Source organism: Rutidosis leptorrhynchoides, chromosome 3, assembly GCF_046630445.1.
Source record: "Rutidosis leptorrhynchoides isolate AG116_Rl617_1_P2 chromosome 3, CSIRO_AGI_Rlap_v1, whole genome shotgun sequence".
Taxonomy (NCBI): Eukaryota; Viridiplantae; Streptophyta; class Magnoliopsida; order Asterales; family Asteraceae; genus Rutidosis; species Rutidosis leptorrhynchoides.
This window is the reverse complement of record NC_092335.1, coordinates 150421647-150434878: the sequence shown is the minus strand read 5'-3', so window position 1 is coordinate 150434878 and position 13232 is coordinate 150421647. Positions and strand designations below refer to the sequence as shown.

At 31.9% G+C, this 13232-nt stretch overlaps 1 long non-coding RNA gene across 1 annotated transcript in view; it reads right to left on the bottom strand.

Annotated features, from left to right (window-relative positions):
* LOC139902773 (uncharacterized) overlaps window positions 1–10740 on the bottom strand; it is a 59470-nt gene extending 48730 nt beyond the window's left edge. Inside the window, exon 1 of the long non-coding RNA XR_011777677.1 lies at window positions 10678–10740. This is a non-coding gene — a long non-coding RNA (uncharacterized lncRNA). The remainder of the gene's footprint in view (window positions 1–10677) is intronic.
* Between the last annotated feature and the right edge of the window lie 2492 nt (window positions 10741–13232).

Genomic DNA, 13232 nt, shown 5'->3' with positions numbered 1-13232 from the left:
ATAACTTAATCAACTTGTATTGTATATTATGTAATATTGAGATACCATAGACATGTATACAATGTTTTGACCTATCATGTCGACACATCTATATATATTTCGGAACAACCATAGACACTCTATATATGAATGTTGGAGTTAGCTATACAGGGTTGAGGTTGATTCCAAAATATATATAGTTTGAGTTGTGATCAATACTGAGATACGTATACACTGGGTCGTGGATTGATTTAAGATAATATATATCGATTTATTTCTGTACATCTAAATGTGGACAACTAGTTGTAGGTTACTAACGAGGACAGCCGACTTAATGAACTTAAAACATCAAAATGTATTAAAAGTGTTGTAAATATATTTTGAACATACTTTGATATATATGTACATATTTGTTATAGGTTCGTGAATCGACCAGTGGCCAAGTCTTACTTCCCGATGAAGTAAAAATATGTGAAAGTGAGTTATAGTCTGTGACTATCGCTCCAAATCCATATGGACGAACACGTCATTCGTTGATTTCATTGCGAGGTATTTGACCTCTATATGATACGTTTTGTAAACATTGCATTCTTTTGAAAAGGAACACCATAAATGTATATTTAAATCAAAGGTTTTCGACAACTGATGATTTCTACATATAGACAATCACCGTATATAATAGTTTACAATAGTGCTTTCGTTGACAATACAGTCAAATAAGGTACATGGTGATGAATTGGTGAATGCAACGTTTTCTTGAAAAATATGTCAGGTAAGACTCCATGCACATAGCTTGTATATCATATAAGCAAACAGCGGAAGACTTCTAGGGAACCTGAGAATAAACATGCTAACAAGTGTCAACACAAAGGTTGGTGAGTTCATAGTTTATATGTTTCGCATAATCTGTATATAAAGATGGATCACAAGATTTCAGTTGTTTCTTCCATAAATGGTTATCAAAATATTCTACAAGAATGAGCACCCTGGTAACTAAGCTTTAACGTCTATATAATAAGTACCCCTCGTTTAACATGCAACCAACATGTACAATACACTCAAATAGCATACGTCTGTTTTATAGTTCAGGATAGGATTTCTATACCTGGAACAGACGGGGATGTCAAACCCTATGGATCCATATACTACTACTCGCGCCCACCAGTTCTTATAACTGGCAGTTAACAGTTACCAAAGCTAAGGGATTTTCGGTTCAAACTCGGTGTAGAATTTAGTATGTACTTGTATCCATTATGTTTAAAATAAAGTGCATGTATTCTCAGCCCAAAAATATATATTGCAAAAGCAATTAAAAAGGGATCGTATGAAACTCACCCATATAAATATTGTAAATCAGTTAATAAAGCATTTGCATGTATTCTCAGCCCAAAAATATTGAGAGAAAAAGGGTTCTTATGAAACTCGCATTACAATATTGTGGTTCAATATTGTAGGCAAAATATGTAGATGCAATGACAACAACGAATGCATAGTTGGTCTGAGATTCACGAACAATACACCCGAACATTATCCATAACCTCCTTAGCTATAACCCACTTGAAACTCGTTTTCAAAATCACCCGAACATAACCCCGTCGTTGTATTTTATGTATATTATTATTTTTGTATCATAAAAATAATAATACTAATAGTAATAAAATTGATAATAATAATATTAAGTATAATAATAAAATATTGATACTATGAAGTAACAAGTGTGTTTTATAAAAAAAAATGATTGAGTGTAATCCATCTATCTATCCATATGCGTATATATATAGAGATATAGATGTAGATATTTTAAATTTAATAATATAATAAAACATTAATATAATATAATAAAATAATAAAATAATAATCATTTTTGTTGTTTTCCTTGTCGACATATTTAAATATAATATATATAATAATATAATAATATTGAAATAAAATATAATAATATAATAATATATTTAGAATCAAATTTGAATCGTAAATGTTTAAAAAAAATCGTATTTATTAAATACTTCAGGGTTATATTATGTAACTTATAATTAATAATTTCTATCATGTCGCTTTCATGTGAATAGTAAATTAATTAATTTCGTTTCATTTACTATTCAATGAATAGTAAATGAATTAATTTAAATTCAACTATTTAAGCTACACGTTGTTGTACGTTATGCTTTACAAATTGTACATTTTTAATTTAACTTCATTTCTTAAAAAAAATTACAAAAATTATATCATAAAAATAAAACGACTTAATACGTAAAATTTTTAAATAGAAAAAGCATCGTTTAATAGTAAATTTTTATCATTTCATATATAAATATTATAAAATTTAGTTTTCTAGAACTAATTATATTCAATATTCATAACCACGTTTTAAATATACGTCGCAAGTTATTCATACAATTACTATTCCAACTTATCATATATATTCAAATAGATATATAAACCAATAAGTTCAATGTACGGTATCATACAATTAATACCTTATTACGCTTTCAGGTTATAGTATATATAGGTATCTATTTATATATAATTGTTCGCGAATCATCGAGAACAGTCGAAGGGTAATTGTATAGTTCAAAATTTTGAGATTCAAATTCATAGACTTTGCTTATCGTGTCGGAAACATTAAAGATTAAGTTTAAATTTGGTCAGAAATTTCCGGGTCATCACAGTATCCCCCCGTTAAAGAAATTTCGTCCCGAAATTTGAGTGAGGTCGTAATGGCTAACAATAACAATGTTTTCATGACGTATATGAGTCGATAAATAGAGTTTTATCACCGTTGAATAATATGGATATAACAATCCGATTACTCGAAGCGTAAGAGAGAAGTTATCGCATAATAGTGAATTTGAAGGAATAGAGATTCGTCTTAACTTTTGATGTAGTAACGATTGATTTCCGGAATTTAAGGAATAGAAAATCTTCATAATCTAAATAAGATTTGATTCTTCGGGAATTAGGGAAATTAAGTTTTCCTTTGATTGAATGCGTAATCTACCTCGATTGCTATATCTGATATTTCGCTATAAATTGACCACTTCCGTTTCATTTATTTTCACCACTCCTATAATCTTCTTCCTTATTTCATACTTTCAACAGATTGTGAAATGCTTAATCCAGTTCTGATTCTTGATATACTCCTAACTTTCATATCTGTCATTCTTCTTTTTCATCTACCACCAGAGGAAGTTACTTTCTTCTACCATTACCTTGGGGTTATAGTGTTTTTCATTCTCCCGTGTCTTTATATTGCTATACGTATTGATATACACGGTTTGTAATTTCGGGGTTGTTCCAGGATTTTATATCCTCCGTTATATTTCGGAGCTCCATGCTTTCGTTCTCTCTTCCCGACTTTAAGTCAAGCGAATAATGGTCCAGAATTCGTAGGTATGGATTTCGGAATGAACATAATTAATGTTCAAGGAAAGAAATTGTAATGGCACGATCTTGATTTGTCAAATTACCAGAATATCTGGAAAAGGCCGAATCATCAAGAAATATGTTTTCTTGATAATTTTAGAGGTTAAATAGAATGAAAGAGTTATGTAACATGGTTCATGATGAGGGTGGGATCTGTGAACCTTCATCACGTTCCATTAGAAACTCAGCATGACTTACTGTAATATAATCACGTTGGCCTGACGTCATTATATTATACTAATTCATGCTTCAGTTCTCAACACTACTTCATAACATTCATATTTTAAACTTGAATTTTTTCAGAATTTAGAAACTAACACAGTTTCTTTTATGATGTAACACAGATAGCGTGAAGGAATGAATAATTTCAGATAGTCACGAAATTATCCTCAGAAATATTGAGGATATTTATAATGAAAGATACGATGATATCTTAGAATATTCAAGATAAGATGATGATGAAGAATATTATCCGTAAGGGTTTTAGAGTAAGGAGTAAGGTATTCGTTAATGGCTTCGGCAGATACTGAATCATTTGAATTCTTTGAAGGCAGGTTCAATCTTTGTGATTTATCCTCCTTCATACTTTGCTCAATCCGTTTTCCAGTTCCAACCTCCTCTTTTCTCAGCTTTACCATCATACCATTCTTTATCATCAAACTTTTGACTGTTAAAGTCGTTTACAGTTTTTGCTGCTTCATCAGCATTTATAGAACTAGTTCGCAGTTCAGGGTGTTTTTCAGAAACTTCACATTCAAAGTATGTAACTGTTGGCGTAGAGGTGCTGCAAGATTTCAAAATACTGATTGCTAATTTCCTTTAATTCGTATGGCAATTATTGTTAAGAGATGTGGATGAGTACATGATAGGGTTATAATGAGTATACGGATTTTTCAGAAGGTCAAGAACAAATGAAGTTGTTGGTAAATGTGGGGGAACATAAAAGGTTCCCCGGTAACAATATCATATATGTCAAGGTTACAAATCTAAAAGGTCGAAATTTACTGGTTGCAAGGGTGATAACACTAGATACCTTGAAAAGGAATTGCAAGATTATTTTCGGTAAAAACAACGCTAAAGGATCTTGCACGGTTTTGAAGTCAAAGTATAGCTTTGAAAGATGTAGTGATCTAAGAATGATGTCACCGGTTCAGAGTTATGAATTGGATTCTGATTCGTCAATATCAGAATGTGGAATTGAATTTGTATGAGATGATTGGGTATCATTGTGAGCATGATTGATAGATTTGTGAATCAAAGTTGAAGAATGTACAATCTAACATATTAATTGCGAACTTATATATTTCCCGAGTATTACCTACCCGTTAAAGATTTCACAATTAACATTTTGTACAAAAGAATTTTTATTACAGTCTTTATGAAAATATATGTATGTATATTTTCTTCAGATGTAATACAGATTTAATGAGTTAATATCATATTAAGCTCATTTGATTTTTGGCTTGAATTAGAAATGAATAATCTCTAAAACATTAGAGATTGCATAATCTTCGCGGAGTATTTCACTAATGAAATCAATACTTCATTATTTATTCTTATTAATATTCCTCAATAAAGGATGTTGGTATTCGTGGAATTCTTGCTAACTTTGCAAGGTGCAATTGATGTTTTCTAGAAAGTTTCGAGTGCATCGAAGATGAAAGTGTAAAATTAACCATGTTATTGAATAATACACTTGGTTTATTATGAAACGAAATTCATTGAATTGAAACAGAGATTGTAGTTAACGAAGGTTGTACATCATATCATATTAGTAATATGAATTAACAGAGTAGTTAAGTTTCATACATAATAGCTTAGCACAGAAAGATTTATTAGGGTTTAAAATTTATATATATATAAGATATACATATAATTTCTTCGGAGGGAATGAGTTATTATTTTATAACTCGTTGATTCAATATACGCGTTATTGATTCGTAATGATGTCCACGGTAATTCTTGACCTAGAGGAGCTTGTGATGTTAGAGGTGCTGACGATTCTAACGATATTGACAGCACTGACTGTGCTGGTGAGGCTAAGGGTATTGTTGTTATTGTGATATAACAAGTCTAACTTGTAAATCATTCACTATTCCGATCAAGGTTTCTAATCTATCTGATTTATGGTTAAGGCTTGAATAGATAATCTCTAAACTTTAGAAATTACATAATCACCGTAGAATGTTTCTCCGATGAAGTTATGAATCAATACTTCATCGTTTATTGTTGTTGATACACCTTGGTATCTATGGTGCGTATGATGTTGATATCCGAGGTACAGATCGTGATGTTGAGGCGTGTGATGTGGATGTTGTTGGTGGTGGTAATGGTACTGTTGGTGTTGTTGTCAGTGGTACTAGTGCTGTTGGTGCTGAGGATGGTGATGTTACTGGTGTTGGTGATACTGCTGGTGTTTGTAAATTGTGTACCGTGCTCTCTAAAGTTAACACTCGAGCTTGAAGTTCTTTAACTTCTTCTACTAACCCTGGTTGGTTATCGGTGTGAGGTCGGATATCTTTTCTGGTTCCGTTAATGGTAGCTTCAAGATGAAAAATTCTCGCAAAAAGAGTATAAACGGTGTTGCGAACAGGTTCGCCAGTAAGTGGATCGAGTACTCCGACGTTAGGCGGTAGGTTCGGCTCGTGGTATGGAGTACCTTCTTCATTTCTCCATAGGGTAAGTATTTCGCTAACCCATCTCCACTTTCTAAAGAAATCACGGTAGTTGATCGGTCGATGCGGTCCCGTCACGCTGTCTTCGGAGTTGGAGGGACTTGGTCTATTCGAGGAGGCCATCTTACGTGTTCACAGAAAGTTATGAAATGATTCTTGGTATAAATTGAGGGTTGAATACTGGATGATACCTTCATCTTCTCGCATACGTATATATAGTAAAAGGATTCCGTAATTTACGGAGGAAATTTCGAAAAGCGCCAAATAAGATTCACTGTAGTAGATATGATAGGATATGATTTGTATATACACCGTGTATGCAATAAATGCAAAAACACGTGTCAAGACGTAAGATTGATAAACAGGTAATTTCCGACAAGAAATGATAAGCAAAACTTTTTACATGCAGACACGGTCAAAGTCCAGACTTACGAATGCATCCTAACATCTATCAGTTAGACACATTAATGCAAGACCTGATTCACTAAGACCAACGCTCTGATACCAACTGTGACTATCGCTCCAAATCCATATGGACGAACACGTCATTCGTTGATTTCATTGCGAGGTATTTGACCTCTATATGATACGTTTTGTAAACATTGCATTCTTTTGAAAAGGAACACCATAAATGTATATTTAAATCAAAGGTTTTCGACAACTGATGATTTCTACATATAGACAATCACCGTATATAATAGTTTACAATAGTGCTTTCGTTGACAATACAGTCAAATAAGGTACATGGTGATGAATTGGTGAATGCAACGTTTTCTTGAAAAATATGTCAGGTAAGACTCCATGCACATAGCTTGTATATCATATAAGCAAACAGCGGAAGACTTCTAGGGAACCTGAGAATAAACATGCTAACAAGTGTCAACACAAAGGTTGGTGAGTTCATAGTTTATATGTTTCGCATAATCTGTATATAAAGATGGATCACAAGATTTCAGTTGTTTCTTCCATAAATGGTTATCAAAATATTCTACAAGAATGAGCACCCTGGTAACTAAGCTTTAACGTCTATATAATAAGTACCCCTCGTTTAACATGCAACCAACATGTACAATACACTCAAATAGCATACGTCTATTTTATAGTTCAGGATAGGATTTCTATACCTGGAACAGACGGGGATGTCAAACCCTATGGATCCATATACTACTACTCGCGCCCACCAGTTCTTATAACTGGCAGTTAACAGTTACCAAAGCTAAGGGATTTTCGGTTCAAACTCGGTGTAGAATTTAGTATGTACTTGTATCCATTATGTTTAAAATAAAGTGCATGCATTCTCAGCCCAAAAATATATATTGCAAAAGCAATTAAAAAGGGATCGTATGAAACTCACCCATATAAATATTGTAAATCAGTTAATAAAGCATTTGCATGTATTCTCAGCCCAAAAATATTGAGAGAAAAAGGGTTCTTATGAAACTCACATTACAATATTGTGGTTCAATATTGTAGGCAAAATATGTAGATGCAATGACAACAACGAATGCATAGTTGGTCTGAGATTCACGAACAATACACCCGAACATTATCCATAACCTCCTTAGCTATAACCCACTTGAAACTCGTTTTCAAAATCACCCGAACATAACCCCGTCGTTGTATTTTATGTATATTATTATTTTTGTATCATAAAAATAATAATACTAATAGTAATAAAATTGATAATAATAATATTAAGTATAATAATAAAATATTGATACTATGAAGTAACAAGTGTGTTTTATAAAAAAAAATGATTGAGTGTAATCCATCTATCTATCCATATGCGTATATATATAGAGATATAGATGTAGATATTTTAAATTTAATAATATAATAAAACATTAATATAATATAATAAAATAATAAAATAATAATCATTTTTGTTGTTTTCCTTGTCGACATATTTAAATATAATATATATAATAATATAATAATATTAAAATAAAATATAATAATATAATAATATATTTAGAATCAAATTTGAATCGTAAATGTTTAAAAAAAATCGTATTTATTAAATACTTCAGGGTTATATTATGTAACTTATAATTAATAATTTCTATCATGTCGCTTTCATGTGAATAGTAAATTAATTAATTTCGTTTCATTTACTATTCAATGAATAGTAAATGAATTAATTTAAATTCAACTATTTAAGCTACACGTTGTTGTACGTTATGCTTTACAAATTGTACATTTTTAATTTAACTTCATTTCTTAAAAAAAATTACAAAAATTATATCATAAAAATAAAACGACTTAATACGTAAAATTTTTAAATAGAAAAAGCATCGTTTAATAGTAAATTTTTATCATTTCATATATAAATATTATAAAATTTAGTTTTCTAGAACTAATTATATTCAATATTCATAACCACGTTTTAAATATACGTCGCAAGTTATTCATACAATTACTATTCCAACTTATCATATATATTCAAATAGATATATAAACCAATAAGTTCAATGTACGGTATCATACAATTAATACCTTATTACGCTTTCAGGTTATAGTATATATAGGTATCTATTTACATATAATTGTTCGCGAATCATCGAGAACAGTCGAAGGGTAATTGTATAGTTCAAAATTTTGAGATTCAAATTCATAGACTTTGCTTATCGTGTCGGAAACGTTAAAGATTAAGTTTAAATTTGGTCAGAAATTTCCGGGTCATCACATAGTCCCACTTTTAAAATCTAATATTTTTGGGATGAGAATACATGCAGGTTTTATAAATGATTTACAAAATAGACACAAGTACGTGAAACTACATTCTATGGTTGAATTATTGAAATCGAATATGCCCCTTTTTATTAAGTCTGGTAATCTAAGAATTAGGGAACAGACACCCTAATTGACGCGAATCCTAAAGATAGATCTATTGGGCCTAACAAACCCCATCCAAAGTACCGGATGCTTTAGTACTTCAAAATTTATATCATGTCCGAAGGAGGATCCCGGAATGATGGGGATATTCTTATATATGCATCTTGTTAATGTCGGTTACCAGGTGTTCACCATATGAATGATTTTTATCTCTATGTATGGGATGTGTATTGAAATATGAAATCTTGTGGTCTATTGTTACGATTTGATATATATAGGTTAAACCTATAACTCACCAACATTTTTGTTGACATTTAAAGCATGTTTATTCTCAGGTGAATACTAAGAGCTTCCGCTGTTGCATACTAAAATAAGGACAAGATTTGGAGTCCATGTTTGTATGATATTGTGTAAAAACTGCATTCAAGAAACTGATTTCGATGTAACATATTTGTATTGTAAACCATTATGTAATGGTCGTGTGTAAACAGGATATTTTAGATTATCATTATTTGATAATCTACGTAAAGTTTTTTAAACCTTTATTTATGAAATAAAGGTTATGGTTTGTTTGAAAAATGAATGCAGTGTTTGAAAAACGTCTCATATAGAGGTCAAAATCTCGCAACGAAATCAATTAATATGGAACGTTTTTAATCAATAAGAACGGGACATTTCATAATGTGGGCCTCCAATTCCTTTACCTTTTCTCGAGTTTCTTGTAATTGACTTTCTAGCTGATGAACATATTCATCTGGATCACTTTCGGGACTATGTTCCACTGATGGCGCTATAAATATTCCGGGTCCGGGAGTCACAGGGGCATTGTTATTTCTGGTCTGGTCAGCCATACCTGTCTGCAAACACATCATCTCACAAAAGCTTAGTTGATAACCTGTTAGCACCTATCACTAAGCACAATCACCTAGACACATATCTCTACATTCACTTATTCCCCACTCGGATGTTTCACATGACACATTCATAAGTTTGGGAGTAAGTTACGTACACAGTGCACATACTGCCAAACCTATGCTCTGATACCAAATTGTAACATCGTACTTTTTACATACACATTTTTTTTAAACACTCACAGCCGAAGACTTTAAAGTTTACACATCATATATTACTACATAGTAATATGATTACACGAAATCACAGGTGTTACATTATTAATACAAACCAGTTGACCATATAGATTATTACAAAACATCAGAGTTATACACTGTGTCAAACATCTTCACTTGCCTTGCAAAACTTACCAAAAGCTGCTAATACGCACCTACAGGGCAAAACACTGTGGGGGAATTAGCATAACGCTAAGTGAATGACAATATCTAGTTGGACATCACTACAAGCATCAAGCACAGCTTAAAGGCACTGGTCACTAATCACTTAAAGCCATAAACAAGAGGACCAGCAACCCGTAGCTGATCAAGCTGGAATATACCGATAGCCCCCATTACTGAATCACTGGTATAGTCTTCCAGACGTGACGCACTCCTCATTCACACTATATCGACAATCAGTAACGCTTGGACCCAATACTACTACCCGACACCAAGGTAAATAGCATTGACCTCTTACGTCGCACAAAACACCTCAACGCACGTCGCACAAAACACCTCGACGTTCACTGGGTGCGCACATAATCACATATAGTCACTGCACTGGTCACATACTCATTACACAGTCTAATTAAGCATGACACGAATCACTATACTTGTCACTGTATAATCACATTCATAAAGATAATCCCACTCACCTGGAAGCACAAGCACTCAGTTGTCTTATATCACTGAGCCTTCACCTTTTCGTTTATCACCTGAGAATCACCACAAAATATCTCAAGTTAGTATAGTGTACAAGTGTTGAATCACGCTTCATATTTAACAGAAAATATTCACAAAACATATATACACATATTCCTTACTCAAAATCACTAAGATCTAATACTTATACACAAGATTTAGGATCAAAGTACTAAAATCCCCAATTTATACAAACATGAACCCTAAAACTATCATTTCAACATGTTTATCATAAGTTAAGTATACATAAATCATGTATACATCACAAAACAAACATTCAACAAGCTAACAACACTTACAAACATGTATCATACAAGATTGGTCATAATACACAAAATACCGAATTCTTAACAAGAACCCTAGAATCACCATGTTCTTAATTTCAGCATCAATCAAGCATATCACAATCATGTATTTATCATAATCAAGCTATAAGGACAACTAATTTTAACATATAATTATCATATAGCACAATTTAATCACTACCCTATATATATAAAAAGAAACAAACTTATAAAAAAACATAATCAATTTAAATCACAATAAATCAAGTGCTAGTTACCTGATTTATGTTTAAATCGCGATATAGATTAAGTACCATAGATGGCTTGCTAAAATCAAGGATTCAAGAATTAAATGTTGAGAGAAAAGTCTGTGTTTGTATGCGCAGATGTATGTGTGTAGATAATTCTACCTACCAAAAAGGGAATAAGGATTAAAGCAAAGAGTTTAATCCGTTAGTCATTAGATTTAATATGAAATTAAACCACAAGACACCACGTGTATTTAGCAAAAGGAGTAGTCACTTTATTCAAAAGACACGGGTATTTATTTGTTATCTAAAACAAAATGTATTCGTTAGGCAGTCCTAACGAAGTCCAAATCACAAAAACAGATATTTTCTATGACCATCGTCACAAGCACATTAATTTAGTCACATAATAAATTATCAACTCATAATTTATTATTTCACTCCTTATAATTAAATCATATGAATTACTCATAATTTAAATATCATATTTAAATTATAATAATAAAATAACACAATATACCTATTTCATTTAGGCCCATACCTAGGTGTTACATAACCAATCAAAGAGGGTTGGTTTAAAGAAGAATCCATTAAAAAACCAACGAATAGGTATTTGAGAGGAAAGACCGTAACAGAAAATGAGACATCTGGAACGGAATAGAGGCTACCATAGATAATAGAAGCAAGGGTACTTTGGCCAATCTCCCTTAAATTACTGTTCATGAAACTCTATGTTTTAGGAAGAAGGAGAATAGTACTCACAATAATTGTCACTTGTAACTTAACGGAATTTTAACGCAATCATAGTCTTAATTTGATTTGGTAAGTTTGGAATATGATACGATTTAATTTATATAACATTGTTAATTGTTAATTTGATGATCAACTTGATATGTTTTCACTTCTAATCATATTGTATATAGTTTGAACGACATAACCAATTATAAAGCTAAGTTAGAAATTACAAAGATTTAAAGGGATTTGCGGTCATAAGGATCAACTAAGTCTAGCTTTGCAGAATTGGCGATATTATGTACGGCGTACATGGTGTCTACATTTTTTTCAAATAAGTTCGTTATAACGATAATTATTGTACATTTTTTTCAAATAAGTTCGTTATAACGATAATTATTGTAAGTGAAAATTCAAGCAGTGCTTCAGTGGTACCCGGCCCAAATGATCCCTAGGCCCCACGCATGTAAAGATTGTAGCAATAACGATGCAGGTTCGATTCTCGTTCCTGACATGCTGTAGGGGCATTTAGTGATGGTGTTTCGCCAGGCTCCAGTGGGCTACGGGGGACCGCTGGATGGGTTGACATAGTCAACACAGGGCTAACATGTCCCTGCCGATACACATGTTTTTTGTAACAAAGAACTTCAAATTGGATTTTAGATGATTGACAATTAAAACATCACCTGCATCTTAACATATAATTATGGTTTCTACGATGAAACTAGTTGGAACTAGAGCTTATTGATGTAGCTGGTAGCCGGAGCTGATTTTTCTTTATGTGTGTTTGGCAAAGTAGCTAGAGCTGGAAGCTTATAATTGTAAATTGACACAAAAAGACAATAAAATTTATAATCATTAATTATATGACGATTCATGATCTACTTCTCCATTCCATAAGTTCAAGAGCTTATTTTATAGATTCTTTTTCTAGAGCTTATTTATTTCATAAGCTCTAGAATTTTTGTCACCCAAACAAAGCTTCTAGCCTGAATTTATTAAAAAATAAGCTTAAGCTCCAATAAGCCACCATCAGCTTGTAGGTCAAACATACCCTTATACAATATCTAATAAAAGTTTAGTGCTCATATGTTTCAAGTGAATTGTAACAGACAGAAACCTATGCTAGACGTAAGATGACTTTTGTGTCCTTAGGTTTGTATTTGTGATTATTTATGTTTCCATTTTAACTATGTGTTTATAGTTAATTAATTGTATAGTTAAAACCAATTGGTGACAAGGGTC